Below are 24,964 nucleotides of genomic sequence, written 5' to 3' on the forward strand. Positions count from 1 at the left end.
AGAGCACCTCACCATTTCCCCAACACCGGAGCACATTCCACTTTCATATGCAAATCCTTTCAGTCAACAATATGGCAGGAATATGTTTAAACACGAAAGGAGATAGCTAATCAATGTACTTTTTGAAAATTACTTATTCCTGTACTCCCTTCTGTCTTTACTCAGGCAAAACTCCCATGAACATCTAGGGGAGTTTTACCTGTGAAAGGACTAAGTAAAAATTGAATAAGAACATTAGTATTTGGCTTTATTCTCTTCTACTCTAGTTCCTATACCACACCCAACCCTGTGGTAGATTTCTAGGCTGCCCTCAGACAATAGTCTTACCACTGCTCAAAGGGTAGCTGGATGCAGCAGTCTCTCAAATACTTGCCTGTTTGCCTTATAGAAGTAGACGGGTAAGCTTACCTCAGTATTTGAAGTATTACCTGAATTTTCCTACAGAACACTGCAAAGACTGAGATAAAGTTGCTGAAGTCTAAGTTATGCCTGGTAGGCACAGAGTTCTCTTGGGGACAGCACAGAACCATCCCACCCTGGGGAAGTACCAGAGGTATTCTGACCCTACTTGGTGAAGTGAAGAAACAGATTGACAGAGCCAGAAGGGTACCCAGAAGTTATCTACTACAGTACAGGCCCAACAAAGAAAGTAACAGAACGCCACTAGCTGTCACCTACAGCCCCCAACTAAAACCTCTCCAGTACATCATCAAGGATCTACAACCTATCCTGAAGAATGATCCCTCAATCTCACAGACCTTGGGAGACAGGCTAGTCCTCACATAAAGACTGCCCCCCAACCTGAAGCAAATACTCACCAGCAACCACACACCACACAACAGAACAACTAACCCAGGAACCAATCCCTGCAACAAACCCTGTTGCCAACTCTGTCCGCATATCTATTCAAGGGACATCATCATAGGACCTAACCACATCAGCCACACCATCAGGAGCTCATTCACCTGCACATCTACCAATGTGATATATACCATCATGTGCCAGCAATGCCCATCTGCCATGTACATTGGCCAAACCGGACAGTCTCTATGCAAAAGAATAAATGGACACAAATGAGACATCAAGAATTGTAACATTCAAAGATCAGTAGGAGAGCACTTCAATCTCCCTGGACACTCAATAACAGACTTAAAAGTGGCAATTCTTCAACAAAAAGCTACAAAAACAGACTTCAACGAGAAACTGCAGGATTGGAATTAATTTACAAACTGGACACCATCAAATTAAGCCTGAATAAAACCTGGGAGTGGATAGGTCACTACAAAAAGTAATTTTCCCTCTGCTGATATTCACACCTTCTTATCAACTGTTGGAAATGGCCATTGGCCACCTTGATTGCACTGGCCTCATTAGCACTACACAAGTAATTTTCCCTCTCGTGATAGTCACCCCTTCTTGTTAACTATTGAGAATAGGTCACTTCCACCTTAACCGAATTGGCCTCGTTAGCACTGACCCTCCACTTGGTAAGGCAACTCCCATCTTTTCATGTTCTGTATATATATATATATATATATATACACACTGCTTACTGTATGTTTCACTCTATGCATCTGATGAACTGGGTTTTAGCACACGAAAGCTTATTCCCAAATAATTGTGTTAGTCTCTAAGGTGCCACAAGTTCGCCTCATTATTTTTCCTCTCCAGAGCGTGAGTCCCCACCCGGTGCAGAGCACAGCTCCCTGCTCTTTCCCGCTGTGAGCAAGGAGGGAGCAGAGAGGGATGAAGAGTGGATGGAGTCTTACCTCTGCCTTTCTCCCTGTTTGCTGGCCACATGTCTGGTCAGGCCTGCATGGGGAAATAAACTACATCCTTTCAAAGGCTGTGGTCTCTTATTTCACCTCTAGCGCAGGTGGGGAGAAACTATGCCTCAGAGGGGTGTCTGATTCAAAGCCCCTGTAAGATTACCCTCAGGATGGTGAAGTTTACCCATTATCCCTTGCTCAGGGCTGTGCCCACTTGAATCCTTAAGGATTAAAGACTAGATGGAGAGACTATTACTCACATTGGTGGGCATTTACAACCCTGAGCAGCCTTGTTGCAGCTATTTGTGGAAGTAACTGCTCACCAGGATGAGTAAGTAGCTTGGAGTCAGGCCTTGTGTTTCCTTACCGTGCAGTAAAACTGAAGATGAAGCCTATGACTTGTGCTCTGCTCCTTTCAACAATAAACAAGAACATTTTACAGTGACACACTGAACAAGTTCTTCATAACTGCACCTGTGTTGAGAGACAGAGTTGGACTCGGTTCAGACAGCAGACCCATTTTATTAAAACAATGTTTTGGGACTTGTATTAGAAGGCAGAATAAAATATAACACTTCCCTAACCCCCAACTTCAGAAGCAGCTCTCGCTGCATTTTTCAACCTCCTTTTGAGGTTTCTATTGGCAGAACATCAGTCACTTTATTTATACAGCACCGCTGTTCACAGCACTAAAAGCGCTTCATAGAAGCCAGTAACATACCTATTTTAAACAACAGTCAACAAACTATTTGTTCAGAAAACAGGCTTAACATGCCCCAGCTCTTGGCTGGAAAACCCCAAACTTGAAACGATCTAGTTTGGCTGAATTATTAAATACACAAATACAAATGTGCTCCTTGTTGATTCTAGGCCTTTTTTTAAAAAAAAAATGTGTAATAAATAATAATATAACCTTTATAGGGCATCCCAAATCCTGCATCCAGACATGAAAATCAGGAGTTAGATACATTGGATCAAAGATGATGGTTCTTACTCACTGCTCGACTGTGGTCCCTTCACCCATGCTGAGTAGTTCCTCCCATGCTCTGAAAGATGCCTCATTGAAGCCAATCACATCACATGAATAGTAAGATACTACTCAATGTGAGTCAAGTATTGTCCAGCTCTTATTCAGTAAAGAATCCCTCTTGCTGCACCATACTTTCAAATATTCAATTAGGTCTTCCTTGGGCAAGATGCCTATGGAAGTCAATAGGATTTATGACTGAGGTAAGGACTATGTACAAAATGAAGAGCCAGTTTGTGAAGCAGTCCTACAAGGTCATAGGAGCATATAAGATCCCCCATCCCCCTTACAAGGCTTCCTCACATCACAGCTACTGATTGATAGGGGCAGAGTAACCAATACTTCTAGATGGTAAGTAGGCAGAGAGTACTGGAGAATGGGCAAAGCCTTGTCTTCTCATTTCCCCTCCTCAGTGCAGTAGTATTAATACTATTAGAGAACCACCTTCGAGAGCAGGTGTGGGCAAACTTTTTGGCCTGAGGGCTGCATTGAGTTTCGGAAATTGTATGGAGGGCTGTTTAGGGGAGGCTGTGCCTCCCCAAATAGCCAGGCGTGGCCCTCTTCCCCCCCCCACTTCTCACCCCCTGATGCCCCCCTGGACTCATGCCCCATCCAACCCCCTTGTTCCCTGACGGCCCCCGCAGGACTCCTGCCCCACCCACCACCACCCCGCTCCCTGTCCCCTGACTGCCCCAGAACCCCCATCCCTGACTGCCCCCTGACACCCCACCCAATCCCCCTCCTTCCTGACTGGCCCCCCAAGACCCCTGCCCCCATTCAACCCCCGTTCCCTGCCCTCTGACTGCCCTGACCCCTATCCACACTCCCGCCTCCTGGCCACCACCCCAAACTCCCCTGCCGTCTATTCACTGCTCCCTGCCCCCTTACCGCGCTGCCTGGAGCACCAGTGGCTGGCGGTGCTACAGCCACACCGCCCGGCTGGAGCCAGCCACACCACTGCGAAGCACAGAGCGCCAGGTCAGGCCAGGCTCTGCAGCTGCGCTGCCCGGCAAGAACTCGCAGCCCCACCACCCAGAGCCTTGCACTGGCAGCACAGTGAGCTGAGGCTGTGGGGGAGGGGCTGGGGGCTAGCTTCCCGGGGCCAAGAGTTCAGGGGCCAGGCAGGAGGGTCCCGTGGGCCGGATGTGGCCCTCAGGCCAAAAAGTTTGCCCACCTCTGTTCTAGGTGCTGCAGTGTGCTAGGCTCTGTGCAAACAGTGTCAGCTGCTGCCAATGATTTCATAGTGAATACTGCTGGATTCGGGACTGCAGGACGACTTCCTAAGTGGATCTTGATATTTGAATCTTTTCTTAAGAGAATACCAGGGTTACTTTCATTGCAAATCTTGTCTCCATTCTAGATTTTATTTTAATGTCGTTCCATTGAAAATTTGAGGTTTGGGAAGTGAAAATCATTAAATATGTCTCTGGGGGAGTCATAGATCTGAAGGCATGAAGAGACCACTCCAATCATCTGATCTCATCTCCTGCATAGCATAGTTCATAAAATTTCACCCATTGATTACTGCATCTAGTCCAGTTATTCAGAACTAGAGTATGTCTTTTAGAAAGTCATCCAAGTCACAGAAAAATTACCACATCCTGTGACACGCTATTCCAATGGTTAATTACCTTCCATGGTAAAAATTTGCATCTTATTTACAGCACAAAACTTTGCCGACTCCAATTTCAGGCCATTGGACCCCATTCTGTTTTTTTCTGTAAATTAAGGAGCCCTGCAGTCTCAGATCTCCACAGTCACCTAAATGCTCATCCATTATTAGGTTGGATGGTGACCTCTTAACCAAGAGGTTGCTTTGCAGTACAGTGAGTTTGCGGGTTTCTCCATTTTCACAGGTGCCAGGAGGCTGCTCATTAACTTCAGTCTTGAGCTAGGCAAAGCAGCCAAAACTTCAATCTGCTTCTGATAGACTAATGGGATGAACCAAAGATTGTAGCACACCTTGCTACTATGTACTACCCCCTGCTTTCAATGGGGCTACTCCTTGAATAAGATACATCTCAATGGAAAGATGGGAGACTCTGTCCCCAATGGCTAGATTGTGTCTGTGTCATACTCTACTAATTAACGTCCTCCTTTACATACCTGCCTGACCATCTAAGACTTACCCATACCTGGGTTCCAGGTCTGGTACAGAGTGTAGCACCTTCTTGCCAGATACATCCCTCAGCAAGTGAGTGAGCTCAGAAGGACTAGAGAGAGATGAGGCATGTACAAAGCTTTGGTACCAGGTCTGAGGAGGAGAACTAAGCGTTCCGTTTTCAAGGGCTGCAGTAAATTATTTCCCTCTGGTGCATGAAGGGAACATGGGAGGAACTGTGCTTCTGAAGGACTGCTTCTTGTTGTGTACTTATAGGGCATGTAGCACAACAGGGGCCTGATCTCAGATGGGGCTTCTAGCCACCATCTTGACTGACACACTAGGATTGAATTGGCAACCTCCCAAACTAAAAGCATGAGCTGCTATAGCTGGAGCTAAAAAGTCAAGCTCTAAAACACCTGTTCACACACTGTAATGCATACTTCCCAATGGGTTACACTACCGTAATACAATAAATAAATAAAATAAATTAAGGACTGAAAACACCACTGCAGAAGATAATACCATATAACTACAAGTTTTAATTATGTCCTATCAGAATATTGATGTATATAACACAATTGGATTTCACATTTTTGATAAAGCCATCACCCTAGTGTTTAAACACCACGTCTCCTGTTAATATAATAGAGACTTGAGTGGTTTCAAAAGGAATTTCCTATTTTATTTAACAGGTTTACTTGGTGGGAGAAAAGCAAAGGCATCATTCAAGGCAAAGATTGGGCAAGGTATGCACACATGGAATAGTTTGCTATGGCAGATATTTCCATATCTTCACTTCTGCTATTACTAATATGTGCGCTTGAAAACATGAAACAAACCTTAAAGCCATATTTTTTTTCAGAGCCCTAACATAGATTAAAGCAAATGCAGATGTGGAATTGGTGCAAAACAGATGCTGAAAAGCCATGTCAATATCCTAAAGGAATCCATTCTCTATCAGAAAGAAACTTAATTCCTACGATAAAGAATTTGGTTATGTATTGTTATACCAAATGTGATTAATGCTTTGTGGTGATTAATCAACTGCAAAATGTATAATTGTGCCATCTGTATTTTTCCAGCTTCTTGTCACTTAAGAATTCTACTGGAGGAGTTGAAGGTGGGGTAATGAGGACTCGTGGTATTTAGAGTGCTTTAAAGTTTAAAGCACACTTTGAAAGCCTGAGGAATCAAGTAACAGAAAGAGCTGGCACTTACTGTAGTAGCAAAATACTAAACATATTAAGCAAAGATCCCAGATGACTCATTGCCTTGATAGCTACTTGTGTGGAAGACCCAGTTATGGGGGTTCACAAAGTCTGGGACCTATGTGGGTTTGCTCCAATTCAAAGCAACCCATTAAGTCAGGGGTTCTCAAACTGGGGGCCGTGACCCCTCAGGAGGTCACGAGGTTATTACATGGGGGGTAGCAAGCTGGCAACATACACTTCAAACCCTGCTTCGCCTCCAACATTTATAATAGAGTTAAATATTTTTTAAAGTATTTTTTTAATTCGGGGGGAGGTGGGGTTGCACTCAGAGGCTTGCTGCGTGAAAGGGGTCACCAGTACAAAAGTTTATGAACCACTGCATTAAGTCTTCAGGAGATCACCCCCTGTTGGCTGATTTACAAAACAGCACCAACTTCCATGCAAACACCATCAGTCTTCTTGCAGCTCCAGACAAAGCAAAGCTATCTGCGTGGATAGTTCAGAGGACAGGAAAAAAACTCAAAACTCACACTTTTGCAGAGCTTTTCTCTGGGCCAGTTTCAAATCTGAGGTAGATGAGTGTGACTCCAAGTCATTTGGCCCAGTAAATCTCCCAGCAGTCTTGCAAGGTAAATAAATAGGTGACATGGAATTAAGCACAAAAGAAGAGGTGAAAAAATCTTATGCCATCATGCAAACCTGTCCTAACCACAGTGGACTTGCACCCACTTACACCGTGGATGAATTTGGCCCAGAATCACAAGTTTTATTTAACTTCCAGAGTAATATACTTTATTTTACACCATTATTCAAAATCACATTATACATCTGAGTCTATTCTAAGTGGCACAAAGGGCTGGTTTGGCTACCCAGCACTGGGGAGCTGTAAAGGTACAGAAATTTGACCACCTACCCCTGCCTCACCAGCTGCACCTAGCAGAGCAGGACATTGGCTGAAGGTTTAGTCCCAGGTCTTATAGTCTCCTAGACTTTGACACAAAAGTGCTCTGGTCATGTTATGGTAGCACTTTATGGTGTACTTCCATTTCAGTGATTGTTGCTCTGTTTCTGGTCTTTCAATGGTCACGGATAATGTTTTTTTCTTGCAGCTATTCAGATAAGCCAGGAGAAATTGTCAAAAATGGACATCAGTGGAATTGCTTCAATGGTGGCCTTAACTGTTCCAATTAATCCTGGGTCAATTTGCCTTCTAAAAGTTCCATCGTCATTTGGGGGATGATGTACGTACTACAAGTTCAGTCTCAATGTGGACTATCGCCGGTCGATGCTGGCTGTGCGGAGAGTTGCCAAGGATATTTCTGGAGGCATTCTGAGTGATTCCAAAGTGGTCTTTGGTGAGGAAGCAGAGATCCAGGTTGTAGTCTCTGTACCAGCATGAAAAAGAAAGTATTTGTCTTTGTTAACCATTCAGCAAGTGCCTTGCATGCAGTGTTGTTACTATCATAGCCCCACATTGTGTGGTGGCTGTTGAAATCACCAACATATATAGCTGGGTGAGAGATGGTCGGTAATGGGGAAGGAGGCCAGTCAGTATTTGGTGATTTATACACATTAGCTACTATTATCTTGCCAATTCTTATTCAGCTGGTGAAGATTCCAGAGTTGCTCCTGGTGACTATCACATCATAATCATCAATGGCCTGCTTGAGGGGTGTGGCAAGGCTGTGTTTTGGGTGATGGATGGAAGCAAGATGGCAGCATGATTCTTGAGCATCATCTTTGATATGGGTTTCTGGCAGGGTGATGAAGTCAGTCATATTGTCTCTCACAATGTGAGCTAGGTAGTGACTTTTAGGTTGAGGCATACCTTGAACATTCAATTGGCAAATTAGTAGCTTTGCTGTTTTTGCCTGAAGTATTTTTTTTAAAAGTACTCTGTTCTGGAAAGGAACAAAAAGCACTCTCCATCTGTATCCATGGCTTAATTTGCAAATGCAGGACAAGGGCCAGATTTCACAGCTTTCTTTTGTAGTTAGATAGGGTCAAAGCTGTAGACAATGTGTTTAGGGCAGTAAAACAAGAGATCTAATTTTTTGGTTGTGATCTTCTGTACAGACCAACAGCTAATCACAGACATGTAGAACTCATTCAACCAATCAATATCCAGCGGAATTGTCAGCTCCCAAGGGGCTGAAAGGGCATATATTCAGAAATTCAATCCCACAACTCTTTCTGACCAGGTCTGAGAGTTTAGTGATGGTTTGTGTAAAGGCAGGATTTTTCCCCCCTGCTTCTTTAATGCTTTGCTATTGAACATCAGTGCATGCAGTTTTAACCTGGGCTGGAACAGAAGACAATTGATGATCTACAGATTGTAGCCAGTCTTGCACCGTAAATCAGACAATGGAGGAAGTCTGAAAGCTACATCTTTGCTTCCTTCTTGGTAGACTGAATATGCCTTTGAATAGCAGCAGCAAGCTATTTATCTGCCATTGGATCTACAGCACAAATGCTTGTGGTACCCATCCATGTGGTATCCAACTGGGATGTTGTTATATCTGACAAGCCAATAGGCCTTCTGGCTTCTTTTATTAATATCTTTAGTATTTCACCATTGCAGCTGAGTTTTTAACTAAGCTTGGCAGGATTCAATTTTTATTTTTTTCTAATTTTAACAATTAATATCCATTTTTATTTTTCAATTTTTACTGATTACAGTTGCTAAAAATTAAGGTGGGGTAGAACTATGGTTAGGGTTAGAGCAACACTGACAGTGGGGTTTAAGGGCGTGCCCTGCATGGCCAAAGGGCCCAGGATACCTGCAGTCCTGGACTGGTGGAGCAGAGACCCTTTTCCAGGACTGCAAGGAGGAGGATGAGCCACTGGGCCTGGCTAAACAGTTCCTGCCCAAGGTCAGCTCCCACACTCCTGGCTGGTGGATGAGGGAGTAGGGCAGTAGCAGTCAGGCCTCAGAGGGCTCCCTGCATGGCTGTGTGGCCAGTGACACTCAATCTATGCAGGCACAAAGTGCAGGGAAGGCTATGATCCTGGCAGAGCAGAGCAGAGAACCCCCAGCCACAGCCGCGAGGAAAAGGATGAGTCCCTAGTCACGGGGGAGGCCACCCCACTGCTGAATGGCTTCTGTCTGGGAAAAGAGCCATCAGCAGCAGGGTGACCTCACCCCAAGAGGGGGGACTTATCTGCTCTTTGCAGTCCTACCCAGGTTACACTGCTCTGCCTTTCCTGGATTGCACCTTCTCCACACCTTACACCTGCAGTGATAATTTGTTACCAGCCCTTAGGTTTACCACCTACCCAGTATTTGACTGGCCTGATAGTCTTTATCTTTACACTGATAAACATGACACAAGGAGTTTTATTCAGGCAATACGGACCATTTAAAGTTTATGCTCCCATGGACCCATACCACTCCGAGCTCAAGACGGGTCAACATATTTTAAGGACAGTGAAGCCATCAAATCCAGATGGAAGGAGTATTTTGAGTTACTCCTGAACTGTGAGTCAACTGTCTCTGATGCCACTATTGAATCTATACTTCACTGACATGAACAAGAATCTCTTGCTGACCCCCCCACCCCACCTCGAAGAAGTAACTTGAGTCATTATGCAAACTAACAAGGCAGCAGGGCCAGACGGCATACCAGCTGAAGTCTATAAGTTTGGAGGTGAAGAACTGGTAAAGATGCTCCACAAATGTTTTTCTTCATATCTGGTATAATGAGAAGAATCCAGAAGACTTGAGAAATGCTAACTTTGTTACAGTCTTTAAGAAAGGAGATAAGCTGGAGTGTGGAAACTATCAAAGCATTGACTTGCTATCTACAGCAGGGAAAATTCTTGCCCGTATTCTCTTAAACCAATTACTTCCCCTTGCTGAGGAAATGTTGCTGGAATCTCAGTGTGGTTTTAGATGATCCCATGGGACAACCGACATAATTTTTGTAGCCAGCCAAATCCAGGAAAAGTCTCAGGAACAAAATGAACATCACTGTACATCACTGTACATTACTGTCATCGATTTGACAAAGGCCTTTGTCAATCACAAAGCCCTATAGAAAGCGCTGGCCAGATTTGGCTGCCCTACAAAATTTATTAAGGTCCTAGGGCTACTCTAGGATCAGAGGACTGCCACAGTTCTATGTAATGGCGTTGAGACGGAACCTTTCATAATCAAAATTGGGGTTAAGCAAGGATGCGTTATTGCCCCAACTCTGTTCTCCATCTATTTAGCCGTCATTTTGGACCTTGTTGAAGGTCACCTCCCCAATGGAGTTGACATTCAAAACAGAATGGATGGGCGGCTCTTTAATTTTTGACATCTCCGCTCGAAGTCTAAAGTCTTTAGGGCGTCCATTACTCATCTTCAGTACATGGATGAGTGTGTCATCCTCGCAAACACTGAGAATGACCTTCAGTCCATATTGGATTTTCTTGCACAAGCTTACCGAATCCTAGGACTCTCACTCACTCTTGAGAAGACTAAACTGCTCTATCAACCTGCTTCAGGCCTTACACATGAACCACCACAAATCACCATCGAGGGTCAAACTTTGGAGACAGTCAAGCACTTTTGCTATCTCAGTAGCCCACTTTCTCAAAACACAAAAATCGACTATGAGATCCAGCACAGGATCCAGTGTGCAACTGCTTCCTTTGGGAAATTGCTCTGATGCGTTTTCATGGACCTTGACCTATGGCAGGACACCAAGATTCAAGTCTATAAGACAATTGTTGGTGCTACACTCCTCTATGGATGTGAAACCTGGGTGCCCTATCGACAGCACCACAAGAGTCTGGAGAGGTATCACCAATGATGCTTCTGGAAGATCCTTCATGTCAAGTAGGAAGATCGCTGCACTAATGCCAGCATCCTCACTGAAGCCAATGTCACCAGCATTGAAGCAACAATCCTCATGCATCAACTTCACTGGGCTGGACATTGTGTGTGGATGCCAGACTCTCACCTCCCAAAACAAATTCTCTACTCGCAGTTCACCCATGGTCAGAGATCCCATGGTGGTCAGAGGAAATGCTGCAAAGACTCACTGAATGCATATCTTAAGAAAACTGATGTGGACATCACAAGCTGGGAGGAGCAAACCACCAACCGACCTCAACGGTGCCATATCCTCCATCAGGGAGTGGCCCTCTTTGAGGAGAGGTGCCTTGCCCTTGAAACTGAAGAAAGAGAGAGAAGGAAGGGAAAAAGAAGTTTCTACCAGCAGGCAGCTGGCCTGCCACAAAATGTCTGTACCTACTGCGGGTGTATTTGGGGTTCCAGGATCGGACTCCTGAGTCATCTCAGGACCCATATGTAAATCCATGGTAGCGATCATCCTCGAATCGAAAGATCACCAATCATTATCATTTGACCGGCTTGGCCAGGTTTCTTATAGATTTGCCAGTTGCCAGAAAAAAAAGTTTAATCTGCCAGGTTGTTTTAATGTGGGTCTAGAGATTTGCATTATTAGCACATACACTGGGATAGCTAATGTTAAAAGTGTGTGTGTCCCACTAAAGATGCTGCAGTGTTCCCCCTTTCACAGTTTAAGCAAAAACAGATCAAAGCTGTTGAAAATACAGCAGCTGTGTGCCCAACACGCAAGTCATGTGCACCATGACTGTGTGAGAGAGAGGGTTTGAGTCAGGTGAGACTGAGGAGATGTAATCAGGGGTGCTGGAACTAGGGGTGCTGCAGCACCCCATGACTTGGAGCAGTTTCCATGATAGAGAGGGTTTACAGTTTCGCTTAGTGGCTTTCAGCACCCCCACTATACAAATTGTTCCAACACCATTGCTTGCGATGTGATCATTCGTAGCTATAACCATTATTTCTCTAGATACTATAAGCAGCTATTGAAGGAGAGGGGGATGCAGAGTTGACTTGTGGTTGGGGTTGCAGTGAGCTTGCCTTGGTGGGGGCGTGCCAGTTTTTTGCATTTCAAAGGTGGTAACCATACCAACCCGGCAGCAGTTCAGGGAGACCTCCACTGCCCTGCTGTCACTGCTCCCTCACTCCAGGGACAGCAGAGCTGCAGCGGGCTCTCCGTGCTGCCATGGGGCTGGTAACACCAGGGGGCTGCACTCCCTCTGACTGTTACTGATTGACATTTATATCGGTGCATCTCAAAGGTGGCAGATGACAGAACAAGAAGCAATCATCTCAAGTTGCAGTGGGGGTGGTCTATGTTGGATATTAGGTAAAACTATTTCACTAGGAGGGTGGTGAAGCACTGGAATGGATTACCTAGTAAAGTGGTGGAATCTCCATCCTTAGAGGTTTTTTAAGGCCCAGCTTGACAAAGCCCTGGCTGGGATGATTTAGTTGGGGTTGGTCCTGCTTTGAGCAGGGGGTTAGACTAGATGACCTCCTGAGGTCCCTTCCAACCCTAATCTTCTAGGATTCTATGATCTGCTGCAATTAATGTTTACTAACATCTATTGATTTTAATCAAATCCTGCCAAGTGCATTTATAACTAACTAGCAGGTAGAGCTTGGAGAAGTGAAGGAAGATGGAATCCTGATAATGCATCCTCTATTTATGATCATGTATATAACTTGGATGTTCCAAATTTTTGAATGTTTGGCCTAGAACTCTTCTTGATCTTGTAGGCGTTAAAGGCCGTGCTTTGTGTCATTAGAAGGTCATTTCCCCTCAATTTGCAAAAAGAGTATAGGGTGAGCTATTCAAAGGACCCTAAAGAAGGTCGGCACCCAGCTTCAGAGGCATTGAGGTGTCTAACACTCTTAGGATTCTTAGAAAGTCTCAGCCTCTGTTCCAAGCTCCAATTCCTGATATTATAAATGAGCCCAAACAAGATCATTAATATACAAGAAAACAAAGAGGCATTTTCTCTGCGTGTGTGTGTGTTCTATTAATTTACAAGGCTATACTCAACTAGTGGAAATTAATTTCTAAACATTTAAATTATCTATGCTGACTATTCTCATTCACAGTTGCCAACTTTCACATGGTAAATAAGCACCCCAACTTTCACAATAAGCCAAAAAGCAAGCTAATCCCATTTCAAAACAAGGCCAAAACCAAGCCAACCCCTAAGAACCCCAATACTCTATGTTACTATATCCCCTGGTGTGCAGTCTGGGACTGTGGTGGGCCCGCTGTGCACCCCTGACTCTCTCCCCTGCTTGCCGGGAGATGGTCAAAAAAAAGAAAAAAAAGAAGCAACAAGCCAAAGAAGCAACAAGCTACAAGCAAAAAACTAGCCAACAAGCAACTCACAAGCCAATTAAGCCAAATACAAGCCCAATTTCTGCATTTTTTCCATGGGTTTGGCATGTGGAGTGTGGAGGTTGTGTGTCCAGGTGGGTGAGCAGTATTCTGAGGTAGGATAGACAAGGGCCAGTGAAAAGGTTCATAGAATTTTCACATTGGCTCCCCAGGTCATTCTTGCCAGTTTCTGGAGGAGATTTATGTTGTCACAAATATTTTTGGTGGTATTTGAGGCTTCGGTCTAATGTCACACCAACATATTCCAAGGTGGGGATCATGTCTTACCTCTTGGCCACATAAGTCGAAGTACAGCTTGGCAGTAGCCTTTTGACTGGTTAGTCAAAATGCTAACACAACAGCCTTAGTGTCATTTGATTTTAGCTGCTAATATAAGAAATATTCTTCAATGGTTTGAAGATCTTTGGTTAGGATTTGTTTTGGAGTAGGTACATTCCATGCCTCAGTAGTCAGAGCAATGTCATCAGCACAGACACATTTCTGTGATGATGTCTGAGGAAGGTTGCTGGTGTATATATTAAACAAGATCCATGTTAAAACAGATCTCTGTGGTAGGTCATCACTGAGAGTGTGTGACCTGCTGATCTGATCACCAAGGAAAATGTGAAATCTACAGGTGGTCAACATTTCTCAGAGCAAGTTTATCATTGCAGTACATGTGATAATTTTGCTGGCGTTCAAGAGAAGGCTATTCCCCCGTACAGTGTGATAGCCGGAGGGTAAGTAAGAAAACTGACCCAGTTTTTAGTTTTTGCTGTAATCCCACCTCAGTGTGTATTGTTAAGGCTAACACTTGGTCAGTACTGTCGTGGCCTGGTGAGAAACCTGTTTGTTTATTCAATAACATTGCTTCTACAAGGGCATAATCCTTGCCAATAATGTTCTGTCCATGAGCTTGTACGATGTGCAGAGGATTGACATGGGCCATTGCAATGAAAGATTACTGGTTGGCTTCCTGGGCTTGGCAATAGCACTGGCCATAGCCTCATGCCAGATCACTGGGACAAGCTCTGGTGAATGGATATTGGAGAACAGTGAAGCCTGTCATTACTGTCTCTTGGCTCTGAGGTTTTTAAGAAATTCTGGAAAGACACCACAAGGGACTGCAGCTTTCCTGGCTTCCAGGAGTGAAAGGGCCTTATATACCTTCTCGGTGGTGAAGGACAGTGATATAGGATGGAGGAAGCAGAGCATGAGCTGATTAATTGTTGCAGCTCTCTGCATACTTTGCACACTTTGGGCTGCCATGGTCCGCCCTGTTACATGTGAAGGCAACAGAAATGGTTACTCAGTAAAAGGTGACTTCTTCTTGAGCCACTTCAAGAGAAGCATAGGCCCAGCTCTTCAATGAAACAGTTTTTCAGTGGAACAGAAACTTTTTGTGGGAATTTATCAGTTCTGACGGGAAGGGCTCTTAGATCTGGGACAGAATGTCTGGTAAAAAAAAAACAAACAGACAGACAGCCTACTCCACAACAGCCAAGATGCTCACCTGGAAGGTCAAGTCTCTACTCTGCCTGATTCAGGGCAGGGATGTAAATCTTGGTGTCCCACATCCCAGCTGAGGGCCATAAACACTGGGCTAGAGAGGCAATCTTGTCATCATCAAAGCTTATCATAGAATCCTAGAAGATCAGGGTTGGAAGGGACCTCAGGAGGTCATCTAGTCCAACCCCCCCCACTCAAAGCAGGACCAATCCCCAATTTTTGCCCCAGATCCCAAATGGCCCCCTGAAGGATTGAACTCACAACCCTGAGTTTAGCAGGCCAATGGTCAAACCACTGAGCTATCCCTCTGGTGGAGCTGATCATTTGGTATAAATAATTAAATATCCATTATTTCAAAGAGCAAATTACAGCACTTATCTAGAATGTAGGAGACCCACATTCAAGTCCTTGGTCTGAATTAGGCAGAGCAAGGAATTGAACCTGGGACTCCCACATCCCTGCTGAGTGCCCTAAACACTTTGGGAGTGGGGGTAAGGGAGATGTTCTTGTTTGCTGGCTGTTTTGGGGGGGAAAGAAGTCTTAAGGAGTTGGTTTTGCCCCAGTGTGGAACAGGGAAAATTTTAGCTGGGCTGGAAATCCATTTCCCACCTACTTCTGGGTGGCACAGTTGCTGTGCAGATCGTTTGGTGCACAAGCTTGGAACTGCGGCAACTTTGGGGCCCATGGTGCCAGTTTACATTGTTGAGGTGATGTCTACCCAATCTATGACCAATTATGGTAGAACGGCAGTACCTCTATTTTACGCATATAAAGAACATTTCATCCAAGGACCTCAGCTTGCTTTAATCACTCATTATACCTAATCACGCCTCAGTGAGGTAAATGAGCCAGGGTCTCAAGGCAAATCAGCACACTGACAGTTTTATTTTCTTCATCTCCAAGTTGTAATGTGTTGTTACTAAGGCCCCAAATCCTGTAATGAACTCCGCATAAGTGGATCCCTACACCCAAATTAAGCACATAGCCCTAAATTAACATTGGACTAACCCCCAGGCTTCAAGATCATCCAGGCAGCTATTATTTTCTTCCCCAGAAACGTCTCCAGTAACCTTCTGAAATTACATGCACTGTATTACTGTACGTGGTGCTTCCACTGCTAACTGCGGAGACCAAATTCTCATTTTAGTGAGAACCTCGAGCAATACCATTGACTTCAATGGGGATATTTCTGATTTTTTTGGCACTGGTGCAGCTGAGAATAAAACTTGACTGTAACAGTCTATTTTGTATTCCAGCCACTCTTTCAGCGTGAACTGATCAAATTTTAAAGAGGACTGGACAAAGCACTACAAAATATACTGTAGGGAACAATCCTGCCCTGTTCCATGGTGGAAGAGGTGAAACAGATCTGATGACCCAACAGAGCTTTCCCATTGCTAATTTCCATGATTCACTACCATTCCTCTTCTCCACATCTTGATTAAATATTGAGGAAAATCATTATTTATACATAAACCTAACCATTTAAAGGTACTTCAAATGGAGCCAACTACAAACACTTTGTTAAGGGAAGGCAACGTTCAAAAGATACCATATCTCTGAGTCCCAATTAGGCCAGATCATTAAGGAAATATATTGCAATTAAGTTTACATCCAGTGCATGGAACTTGTTGCCAGAAAACAGGAATCTTTTAATTTTTTTTTAATTTGATTTTATTCTATCATGATTATTATCACAGTATGAGTTCATTATTTCAGATAAAATATAGACAAACATTATTGAATTTTCTAAATAAATAAAAAAAACAATGTACCTAATTAAACAATTATCAGTTCAAACCCACAATTAGAAACAAAAACAAATATAAAATTATGCAGCACTAAAATGCCTCTTGTCTTCTCAATGGGCACATGCAACTCCCATTTCTGTTAACTCCTTGAGCACTGCAGCTGGCTATGCTCATTCTCATTAAATCATACTGAGGAACTGAAGCAATGTAAACTCACTCGTTGCTAATTCTGTCTCTTAAGGGACCCAGATACCTTTGAACTGCCAATCTTCCCCTTCCCAGCTACCTGTGAATTCCACTATCCCCTATCCCACTATTCTACTATTGATTTAGTTGGGTTTGGTCCTGCTTTGAACAGGGAGCTGGACTAGATGACCTCCTGTGGTCTCTTCCAACCCTAATCTTCTATGAACACACAGAAGGCCCAACCTGATTCCTTTAACCTGGTTCCTCTCTCTGACCCTTACTCTTCTTGACCTTTGCTCTAATCTCCCATCCAACTGCTAGAAACTCTCCCACAACCCTCCTGGATATGCAGACCTAACAACACTCCTCCCAGCTTCTAGTTATCTGCTCTTTCCACATACCCTCCTATAAGAGTCCCAGTTCCTAAGAGCTGCTGGCTCTCTCCTGCTTCCCATCCTCCCGCTTAGGCAGAAAGCTTCGGTCTCCCAGCTTGTGGTTCCTTTCCTCTCTCCTCTGACATGCTAGACTTTACTTGTGACCCAGTAGCAGGCTTCCTCTCTCTTCTCCCTGCCACCTGGAACTACAGCCCTAACCCAACCTACCTTACAAGGTCCAGAAACCCCAGGTAGGAGCCTCCCACCTCAGCATGCCCTGAGAGCATGGACTTTACAAATGACATACTGTCATGAACCTGCTGGCTCCCAGGTTTTCATCATCCCCATTGCAGTCACAACTCACACATTGCTTTGCAAAGGCTGCTCCTGCAGCCTGCATTGTATACTTCTGAAAGCTGCACAATGCATTAAGGCCCAATTGCCTTTTGATTTTCATTGCTTCCATTTTAAGGGAGCCACCTCAAGCTTAATTTAGAACGGTGCTAAACACCTGCCTTTGATTTCAACTGGAGTTTTACCCTCCTACATTCACAGAGCATTACTGCACAGATTGTGGTTTGTAACATAGAGCTCTCCAGACTCTGGGAATTAATTAGTTTAGAATTTACAGCAAGCAAGAATGGGGCATGCCCGGTAATATTCTTAAACTGTTTCCCATTTAGGAACTCTTGCTGGTTCTCTGTGTGACGTTCATTTGCACCAAGTTGCCTTGCCTGAACATCTTGGCTCCAGGTGGTTACATCTGCACCAGTGCATTATACAGATCCTGAAGGGAAATTCAGACACCCGACAACAAATTGTTAATTGGATTTTGTAGACACAAAACCAATGGTTAAATGCTCTCACAATAGAACTGTAGTTAGACTCACAGGGAATGATCCCCCATTATCAAAGCTCCTCCTTTTGAGATTTCCTTGTTCTCTAGTGAGGCATCCACAGTAAGCAATATAGTACGGTATGATTGTACATCTACTGTGGTGAGACAGGACATTTTTATCTCTCTTGAAAGAGCTGTACAAACAAACTGAGTTTTTGGTTCTCTGGTTATTCCAAAAAATTGAAGAAAAAAATAATTTTGAGTCAACACAAAATTATTTTTTTTCAATTTTTTTGGCAAATCAAAAAGTAAAAATAAATTCTTACAGGTCAATCTGAAATGAAACATTTCATTCAATTTCATGTTTTATAAAACATTTTTTAAAAAATACAGTGAAGGAAATTTTGAAAAAGAAAGTTTTGTATTGAAAAGTCAAATATTTTGTTTTCAAAAATATCTAAACAAAACATTATGATTCTTTTGGCTTCTTTTCCTTCTTTTTTTTAAATGCCCTTTTTCCCCCAACCAAAACAATTAGGCAGATTCTACCTACGTTTGTGACATGATTTTGTTGACCCAAAAAGGTTTCAGTTGACAATTTTTCTCTAGTTCCAACTGTGATGAGCACTTTCACAAGCCAGCATAGGGAGGAAGTAGAAGGCTCTTGGGTAATGGTGCTTTGTAGTAACTCATGAGATGACTTGTTACTGGGATGATAATAGTTGAAGGATCTCATGGAAGGAATTAAATTGCCGCTTGTTTCCTTGTGGGTAAGAGCCAATGAGCATCATATATGGACCCCAAGTCAAAAGTGAAAGGCTTACTTCTCTGCTCAGTTATAAAGGTGTAAGTCAAGAGTAACTCTGTGGAGGTCTGTGGCATTGCAAAAGTGTGAGTGCAGACAGAATAAGGCTTGAAGAGCCAGTATTTTCCCTGATTTAAACCTTATTGGAATCCCATTATGATAAGGAGGAAGAAGATGACAGTGAATATTATCAAAGCACCTAGACGTTCTAATCAGTGCCATATTCAGCTGGTGCTATACAAACACATATAGCAGATGGCCCCTTGCAACTGATTTCACAAGGAGTTTTGCCTGATTTGGGACTTAGCACTGGGCTCCAAATTGACATAAGAATCTTTCTTTCCTCTTTTTTTTTTTTTAAAAAGAACACCAGACTTGCTTTCATTACAAATCCTGTGAGTTTTATGGGTTTCATTATAATATAATTCCACTAAAAATCTGAGGATTAAGAAATAAACTCATTAGTTATATCTTCAGGGGATAAGCACCTTCACCTAAAAAACCCCTGTAAAGTTGTCATAAAATGATACATAAGACATTTGAAATGACTTATTAAAAGGTAATGGTTTTCCAGGCAGCAAGTCGCTCAGCATCTTAGAGTATAAACCATATATTTAGAAAAGGAGCACTTAAATAGCCCTACAAATATAAATTGCCCTGTGCCATACTTATCTTTTCATAAAAATATAAGAGGCAATGGTCTAGGGCATTGCAGATCTCAAAAGATGCAACAACTTCATAAACTTTTTGGAAATAGACCATCCCCTTTTCTTTTTAAAAATATTTGTTTAGAGTTGGTGAAACAGTTAGAAATCCAAGTTTCTTATTTATCCAAAGAGAATGTACAGCTACTAACAATCTAAGCTTTCCCCTACATATTGCCCTACAAATGCTTTTCAACCTTGACCTGAGATCTCTATGGGCATGTGAATAATTCAGTCTCCATGTCCCAGTTAGTCTTTAGTTTCTATCTGTTCATCCCCCTCCACATTCCCCTCCATAGACACCCTCTCTCTATTTATCTTAGGGTTTCTATAGTGCCTGTCATCACAGTGTCAAGCTATTGTATGTTGTAAGGCCTATCAAGGATGTCAATCATGGTGAATGATTTTTTCAGTTGTGGGTAGCTGGATAATGCCAATACATAGACCACCAAACAGCCCAGGGAGGTTAATAGCTTTCATTCACTGGACTGAATTTCATCTAGTCACCAGAACTGGGCAAAGACTTTGGAAAAAGTATGTGTGAACATTCAATCAAATAAAAGCCACGCATTTGCTCGGAAAGGATTTGTGGCTCACCTCACACAGTTGCAAAGCATTGCTTGCAAGAAAGTTCTAGGAAAGAAAGAGTGGCCAATACTCGTCTGAATATGAGCCCACATATAAATACTGCTGTGAATCGGTGTTTGCATGAGTAGTTGCACGGTTGATTTGAAAGCTTTTCCTAGATATGAGTGTCATCCATTTAAGAAACAGAAACATTAATATGGGACTTAAATGGACAAGTGGACAGTGATATTAAATTGGAGAATAATTTACAAGCACACCATGGGTGGCAATATGTTCACATGAACCACTCCTGAATAATTCTGAATGTGATGGATTTGGAGTGGCCTGTAATAATTTGGGAATATTATGTGTTGACCTGGTTATTGTGATGTTTACTGCATGCATATATGAACATAATTCAATAGCTGGATTATCAGGAAATGCACCAAAGATGTATGAGGTCCTCATATACTCTTCTCTGCAAATACTTGAGACAAGGCAGGGGTCATTTACTTTGATGCCTTGTCTTAGCCCCGCTACTAGGGCTGCCAGAGAGGCTCCTGCAGGAGTGACAGTCTCTGTGAAAGTGAGTAGATCAAAAGACTTGCAAGGGTTTAAAGAGAAATGCATTCCTTCTGAGACAGGTGCTGGAACAGGAGGTGCTGGGGGTGATGCCGCACTCCCTGGCTTAAGTGGCTCCCATTATATACAGGGTTTACAGTTCGGTTAAATGACTCTCAGCACCCACACTATAAAAATTGTTCCAGCACCCCTGCTCTAAGAGACAGATTTTTGAGACTGAGTGTGTGTCTGCATGCCAATCCGAGGTGTGACTGCAGCTGGGATACCCCTACCTAAACTAGCATGGCTAAATAATGGGGTTTGGTTCGGTTACTGTAATGATTCAAAATTCAGATCTGGGATTAATATCCTGATTGCAAACACTCACAAAATTCAGGAGGATTTATGTTTGAAAGGGCATCTCTAATAAGAGGGTTCTGATCTCAGTTATACCAATGTAAATCCTAAATAACTCCTCTGACCTAATGGAGGTACTCTGCATTGTACCATTGCAACTGAGGTTTAAATCTGGCTTTAAATGTACTTAACATTTTTTATGTAAGGATCTTAAATCCTTTTACAGCCATTGACTAATTGGGCCTCACAACAGCCTTATTGAAATGGTAAGTAAATATTATGAGGCACATTTCACAGATGAGTAAACTAAGGCACAGAAAGTAACTTTCACAGAGTCCTACAATGACTTGGTGTCAAAGCCAGGAACAAACCAGAGGATGTTTGATTTGCAGCCCCTTTCTCCAACCACTAAACAAATGTATCCCCATGCCCCCCAAAATACTATCCGTGTCGGTAGATTTTTTGACCTACAAATCATGAAAGGCTTGGTCAGATCTGTATGCCAAAAGCATTGGTTTCCTGAATATGATTTGTAGGGTTTGACCAAGTTGGTTCATCAGTATTCATCACCAATGCCTTAGGTTGAAAGGAGAGGAAAAAAACCCAGAAACATGAGAAGGAGAGGAGATCAAAGGACCAGTAGTGAGAGGGAAAAAATGATTTTCAAGTGCACTGTAGATTTTCTCTTGCTAATGGATTCTCATCACAAACCCCAGGCAAAAGCAACTGTCATGTGATGTGGATAATGTATATGATTCTGCTCCTAAAACAGTGTCTGGTGTACATGCCACACAGATTGCCTGGTACTAGGAAAAGTTTGGAAACCAAGAGGAAGAGTCAGACAGGAAGGTTATGGGAACAAAGGTTCCAGAGAAGCAAAGCTTTTAGAAGGTGAGACAATTAGTCAGAGATGTCATAGGGACCTAAGGTTTAGGTCCTAGAAGAAGGTGGCATTTAGGTGAAAGGCAGTTGGGTGGAGACATCATAGGGATCTTAGGGAAAAGGTTCTTGACGCATTTATCATTGATGAGACAGGCCAAAAGATCAATGGGATCTGGGGAGAACTATCTAGTGTGGTATGGTAATACAGTAGTTGGGACGTGAGGGTCAATTTGGCAGTGAATGGGTTGATTAAAATTAGTCAAGGTAGTGGGTCCACAGAAAAGGCTATGAGGGAGAAAACTTCCAAAGCATCCAGAAATGTTGATGGGGACAGCACTACTATATCAAACAGTGAAGGTATTCCCTTTTTCCTCAAGCAGGGAAATATGTTTTGAGAGGAGGGGTATTTTTGTATGGGAGGAGCAGGGGGAAAAGTCTCTGTGACCCACATTGTGGATTTCTGTTACAGATTAGAGACCCATTTTGCACAACAGCAGTCAGTGCAAAACACACAATAGCTATGATCTCACTTAGAGACCCATTGTGTAACTCAGAGAGAAGGGTTTTCCATATTCCGCATAAACCCTCTCCAATGCTCCCTTTCTTTTGTTTTCCAGTTCTGGCTTGGATAACAACTTTTAACATAGATGTCCTAACCAAACTGTCTACTATGTGTGTGTCTGATGGGGACTAATTAATATACTAATTAAAACTGGTCAAATATTATTGGTCACATACATTTTTTAGTGGATTTGGGTTTGGGGTTTTTTTTTAAACCTGTTCTATAGCTGGTCAAATAGTATGTATGGAGTAGATTAGGACTGACTGGCATCTTTTGCCTTACTTGCTTGTTTTCACAAGGTGTTCCTTGCTTCCTATTAACCCAATACCACTCTCAGCTATAGGCAATATCCCTACTGAGTAATAGAGCTGGTAGTATTGAAAGAAAGAAAGAAAGAAAGAAAGAAAGAAAGAAAGAAAGAAAGAGAATATGATGGATAACAAGAATATTTGAATTATAATAACAAATATAGAATGAAAGAATGCTTTGGAAGGGATATAAAACCTCATGCTTCAGGGCATAACTCAGTCTCTACCTCTACTGGGGACCGCTCGAAACGGCCTTCTGTGGTATTTCTTCCACTGTAACATCTGGTGCTGACCACTGGAGTGACTGGACTAGTAGTCTGATTCTGTATGGCAATTTCTATGTTTCCTATTAAGAGAATCTGAGTCCTACTCACTGTCAGGGGTACTAACCACTAGACAACCACATCTTAATTTCAGTCTCTTCTCTCTTCCACCAACATAAATATAGTTTTTAAAGTTAATTCAAAAGTGACCATTGACATCCATGAATGATAGGGATTGGACGTATATTACTTGCATTCTTGGGAAGGGGGGAAATAGTGTGCTATAGCCACTGGTTTCAAGGGAATACAACTGCTCATGCATATTATTTTGTTATGGTCTGAGCTGTAAAGACCACTTCAGGTCACCACTTCATATTGTATTGGGTAAACATTTAAGAGGTAAATACTTTTACCCAACTTTTTTGCAAGCAAAGAAATAGACCATGAAAACTCAGGAGAACTGGCTTGATGTTTTCACTCTGTTACATTTACTGAGCTGAGGCTCCAAACTTGTGAGGTGTTCAGAACCCTATATATAATCTCCACGCATAAAAACATCACCGAAGGACAACTGCGTTAAGACAAGACACAAAAGGAAGTTACCTTGCAGTTTAAGAACTAAATGTTTCAGCACCTTGGTGTGTCAGTAAGAAGCAGGGCAAACAAGAGGAGAGCTGGGAGTCGGGACTCCAGCGTTCTCACCACAATTTGCTGTCTGACCTTGAGCAAGTCATTTACCCGCTCTGGGCCTCACTCTCCCATCTTCAGAATGAGGGTAAAGATATTTCACTAGCTCCAGGGCTCTTGTGATGCTTAATAAATAAGCATAATAAAACACATTGAGATTCTCAGATAAAAGGCTCCACAAAAGCGTAAAGTATGGTGATGCAAGATGTGTCCATCTCCGCATCTGCAGGATGTATACTATAGGCCAAATTCTGTTACTACCCATTCATGCCTTTCTGGCAGCATATGGTGGCTGTAAAGGTGATAAAACAGCCACCAGAAATATTTCCCTCAAAGATGGGTGGGACCAACATACAAGACCTGACATTTTGCTTGTCGAAGTTTAAGTGAATTATAGTGGCAGACTCAGCTCGGACTTAACGATTATTTTAGCCAATCAATTTTCTTAGATATTTTGCCATCAATTAGGAATACATGCTTGGTTGTGGTTTTATTTTTTTCCAAAGTTTCTTTGCACTAGGCACCAGTGAAATGTTGCTGCAGTAAATGCCTGGTGTTTTGCCTTGTACAAATCATAAAAGAATGTATTATCTTCATTTGTCTTCCTTCTTACCACTTAAATATGTACGAGATTGCTCTGGAGATGTATAGAGAGAGTAAATGGATGTAATGATGTTTTGTGTTACAGATGAGAAATAATCATGCCCTTTCATTAGGCAGCTGGAAAGCACAGTGAACTTGGATAACAACAACAGGAAACACTGGTACGCTGATGAGTGAAATATTGTGATTCTCAGTTACCCTGTTTCTACACCGAGCAGAGGAAAGGAGGGAGCAAAGGTAGTTTCCCCCCAAAAAACTTCAGCATCACATTGAGGGTGTGGGAGAGGGAACGAAAAAGCCTCCTCAGACTTTCTGCGGGAAAGTGGGTTGCCCTCCTCCTCTGCAGACCACATTAGGATAGAAAAGCCCCCATTCCTTGACCATCTCCCTTCCAGTCCCATCCTCCACATCTTTTCCACACCCCATCCCACCACTCCAGGTGGAGCTACTAAGGTCTGCAATGGCAGGACTCGGTTCCTGTGCACACGAATGGTGGGATTGAGGAGAACAGGGGCTTTTTCAGGGGTGCTATATTTCCTGCCCCTTCTCTCCATTCTCTGTAGGAAAGTTAGGAAGTCAAGGGTGATCAGAGAAAGAGAGCAAGAAGGACCAAAGGGCTTTAGGACTTGATTTCTGAAGGCAGTAGATTAAAAGAGCTGCATATGTATCAATCTGCTAAATA

General features: G+C 42.9%; 1 long non-coding RNA gene across 2 annotated transcripts in view; it reads left to right on the plus strand.

Moving 5' to 3' along the window:
- The window catches only part of LOC141988049 (uncharacterized), a 79,138-nt gene that overhangs the window by 25,773 nt on the left and 28,401 nt on the right, over positions 1-24,964 (plus strand). Inside the window, exon 4 of one of the 2 annotated variants that reach the window (XR_012639638.1) lies at positions 5,593-5,646. The exons of the other annotated variant lie outside the window; for it this stretch is intronic. This is a non-coding gene — a long non-coding RNA (uncharacterized LOC141988049). Of the gene's footprint in view, positions 1-5,592; positions 5,647-24,964 lie in introns of those variants that run through there. 2 annotated transcript variants of the gene reach the window in all.

Source organism: Natator depressus, chromosome 5, assembly GCF_965152275.1.
Source record: "Natator depressus isolate rNatDep1 chromosome 5, rNatDep2.hap1, whole genome shotgun sequence".
Classification (NCBI taxonomy): Eukaryota; Metazoa; Chordata; order Testudines; family Cheloniidae; genus Natator; species Natator depressus.